The sequence below is a fragment of the Sus scrofa genome, chromosome 7 (assembly GCF_000003025.6).
Source record: "Sus scrofa isolate TJ Tabasco breed Duroc chromosome 7, Sscrofa11.1, whole genome shotgun sequence".
NCBI classification, from domain to species: Eukaryota; Metazoa; Chordata; class Mammalia; order Artiodactyla; family Suidae; genus Sus; species Sus scrofa.
The window spans coordinates 76,427,855-76,432,039 of NC_010449.5; the positions used below are offsets into that span (position 1 = coordinate 76,427,855).

Below are 4,185 nucleotides of genomic sequence, written 5' to 3' on the forward strand. Positions count from 1 at the left end.
GCAACCTCATGGTTCCTAGTCGGATTCGTTAACCACTGCGCCACGATGGGAACTCCCCAGATAAGATGTATTGTTAAAAACAAGACAACAGACCCAAAATGGAGTCGCTTATGTTAACTTAATTACAGTTTTGACTTTCCTAGAAATGCAATCTTAAACCAGTCAGTCAGGGATTGCCGGATCAGTATTTGTTAGGTAATCTGCCTGCTAGGCCCCTGCCATCCCAAGGGAAAATGACCTTGCCTTAACCAATCTGCTTTTTTGTCTAGTGTAATTTCCTTGTTCCTTTTCCCTTCTGCCTATAAAAGTTTATTTTGTATAGCTCCTCAGAGCACATTTCTATCTGTTGGTTGGATGTTGCCCAACTCATGAATTGTTGAATAAAGCCAATAAGGTCTTTACATTTTACTCGAATTTCACTTTTTAACATCATACAAGCCCAAGTTCTAACTAGCCTTTTGAGTTACTCATAACTAAGTGCGCCCCTGTGCCTCTGGGAATGCACATGTTAAGAAACTTCCGTTTGTTTTTCTCTTGTTAACCTAATTAACAGGGCCTATGTTAGTCTAATTTAAGGGCCAATGAACTTAGGAGTAGAGAAGGACAGTTTTTCTCTTCCAACAGCGTTTTATTAATAAGGCTTACTCTGACTTCAGCTTCAGCTGATAAACTGGATTTACTCTCTGAGAGCCATCTGAATTGCAGTCCCTCCAGCACATGCCCTAAATATTGAGGCTCTGTGGTTTGCCCAACTTCTAATTAATTATTCAGAGAAATGGGGGAAGCAGACATAGTTAATTGCCAGGATTAACATAGTTAATAGGAGCAAATATTTACTGAATATTTATTTACTGTTTATTGAGAACTATGTTAAGCATGATTTTTTTTTTTTTTTTTTTTTTTTGCCTTTTTAGGGTCGCACTCATGCATATGGAGGCTCCCAGGCTACAGGTTGAATCAGAGCTACGGCCACTGGCCTACACAACAGTTACAGCAATGAGGGATCCTAGCCATGTCTGCAACCTACACCATAGCTCATGGCAACGACAGATCCTTAACCCACTGAGCAAGGCCAGGTATCCTGAGTTCTCATGGATACTAGTTGGGTTTGTTACCACTGAGCCAGGATGGGAACTCCTTAAGTGCTAAATGTTAACATCATCTCATTTAACTCTCCACAACCTGTCAATGAAGAATGTCACTCAAGCCATCAGCTCTAAAAGGTCTAGTCATTAGCCACTGCCGCTTCTGACCTTTGACACACCCTGAAAGGAGTTCAGGCTATAGATCAGGAGTGAGGCACTCTGTGCACTGGGAAAACAGGCAGAATAGGCCTGCAGATACATATTTTCAGGAGAAAATTTTATGAACCCAATTTCTTGCATCTTCCCATACTTAGGAAAGCACTAAAATTATTAAAATAAGCACTAAGATAGCTGTGCCTCGTGACTGACAGTAACTTTCTACCAAGATGTATGCTTGATTATAGGTGCCCCTTCTCCAAAATCACATACATGCTGACCTCCTCCCTGAGCAGTTCCTCACAGCTACCTGAGAGGCTATCTCGTGGGCTATAGCTCTCAGTAAGTCCCCAAATAAAACTGAAACTCACAGCTATCACGTTGTGCATTTTTACCACAGTTAACAACCCAGGACAAAGAAAAGGAAAATGAGGTTGTCAGACTAACTTGTCCTGTATTGGATAAATTATAAACAGCAGACAGAAGGTTCAAACCCAGGACTGACTCCAGAGCCTGCACACTTATCCACTATTCTGGACATGACTATTTACATATATTAATATTCTGATTTTAAATGTTGAAATCAACACTAGTATTAGCAATTTTTCCATTGACAGATCAGTCAAAAATGTGTCAATGATTATAGAATCATAAACTGAACACAGAAGACCTCTTCTTGCTCTTTTAAGCAGTCCAGAAAGCTTTAGTTCATTATATTGGTGTTTGACTTTGCAGGTCTCAGAAAAGGATGCATTCAGTAAGTGAATTTGGTGTTTTTCAGTTCTTTTTCTTTCCCCCTTTGGGAGTTCCTGTGAAGATGCTAATGATGCTAGTTGACATGGATCAAAGGCAGACAAAACAGAAGGGAGAGACTACTGGAAGAAGCCTAGCTAACAGAATAGAACCCCCCTGAGGAATGCACTCCTAAATAATTAAAAAGCATCAGCCTAGCCTTTAAAGTGTGAAGTTGAATACCAGTGAGAAAGCTACCCTCCTATTCACTGATGAGGCAGGGAGAAAAGTTCAACTTGTCAGAGAAAATGACACTTGCTTTATGATATAGAAATAGGAACCAGCCTGGTTATCCATTCCTCTTTTTTTCCCCCTCAGCAACATAAGAGGGTTTAGACTGAACTTAAGTTCAGATAACAGTACAAATCTCAATGGGTGTGACTAGGAATATATCTTTTCAGATGGATTGTAAATCTTTCTGAGGACATGGATTATATCTCTTTTTTCTAGAATTAAGCAAGGTTTTGCTCATGACTAAGAGCCAGCACACGATTTGGTTCCAGTTTACTTTTTTTTTTTTTTTAAGGGCCACACTCACGATATATGGAGATTCCTAGGCCAGGGGTTGAATTGGAGCTACAGCTGCTGGCCTACACCACAGCCATAGCAACGCCAGATCCGAGCCACATCTGCAACCTACACCACAGCTCATGGCAACGCCGGATCGTTAACCCACTGAATAAGGCCAGGGATCGAACCTACATCCTCATGGATGCTAGTCAGATTCGTTAACCACTGAGCCACCACGGGAACTCCTGGTTCCAGTGTGAACACAAACAACAAATGAAAACTAAGGAAGGTTTACTTGCTGTTTTAGGAATTTTGCTTGAGTGGCTAGGATAGTTTAAAGTTACTAATAAGTTGAAAAAGTACCTGGTTATATGCTACTTGCAGCTGAAAGTGCGATGAGCTAGGTCTGTTAGATCAGATTCACCTAAAATAAAAGGGCAGCAGGAGTTCTCTTGTGGCACAGTGGGTTAAGGATCTGGCATTGTCACTGCAGTGGCTTGGGTTGCTGCTGTGACCTGGTTTGATCCCTGGCCAGGGTAATTTCCACAAGCCTCTGGCATGGGAAAAAAACAAAACAAAACAAAAAACGCGGCAAAAGCCAGAAACTAAGGTGGACCTTATTTTTCAAAAAGGTTAAAACACTAAATACAAGTAACTAATTCCACTTGTTAAAATACAAAACCTTAAACCTTCATTTTCTTCTGCAAAATAAATCGGAAGGGGTAGAGTTTGAACCAGGCACCAGGCAATGCTCTTTCAGGCCTTTCAGCACTGACATTCTGGGATAGTTCAACAACAGGTTCAAGATGCTAGGTTGGGAGTAGCACGCTGCTAAACTTGATCGTATACTCTATGCAATTTAATCGACTTTCTCACCCCACGCCCACCCCCAGCTCTTTTAAGACTATCAGATTCACCGAAGAATACCTACAATTGACTAACTACAATTCAAAAAATGTGGAGGAGCCCAATAAATGTCTGCTGAATGAATACCTGAGGTTTGATTCTATCGCTCTTATTAATAAGCGTCCCCAAGTCTAGATCCTAAAGCCAGTTCAGGACCGGGTAAAGTCGAGCTCCCCCACTCCGCCCCACACCTCCCACCCCCAATAACCACGTCTAAACTGGTGCCCGCTCAGACACTGATCGGGTGGTTCCAACTTTGGGGCAACCTGACTTGCTCCAATGATCTGGGACGGATCGCAGTTAGCGCCCTTAACAGAATTAGGACCGAACAAGTACTGAACCCGGAGAGCGCCAGACATTGCCCTATAGCAGATCTAAATAGTATATGTTTGAGAACGTGAGTGAACCAAAGAGACTCCAAACCTCGGAGTAGCTTCGCTATTGGCTGTAAAGCCTCTCCCGGTCTTCCTCCCGCACTATCTTGTTGCTAGAGCAACTGTGGGCGTCACCAACCTGACGGCGGAAATGGAACAAAAAGAGTACACGTCTCCAGCACAGGGAAAGATCCGTTGCGCAGGCGCACTAGCTTTCTCTGGCTGTAGTTCTCATTTTGAGGATGTATTCTGCGTCTGCGCATTGGTTGTTTCGCGCCTTGGTCGGTCTATACGCCTGCGCAAATCGGGGAGGACGGAGCTGGGCTGTACCGCTGCGCATGCGCTAAGACTACATCCGGTGT

The 4,185-nt window shown here is 42.8% G+C and overlaps 1 protein-coding gene across 1 annotated transcript in view; it reads right to left on the bottom strand.

Moving 5' to 3' along the window:
* The window catches only part of ABHD4 (abhydrolase domain containing 4), a 35,289-nt gene extending 31,307 nt beyond the window's left edge, over positions 1 to 3,982 (bottom strand). The window contains exon 1 of the mRNA XM_021099270.1: positions 3,873 to 3,982. The gene's annotated coding sequence lies outside the window, so the exon portion shown is untranslated. The remainder of the gene's footprint in view (positions 1 to 3,872) is intronic.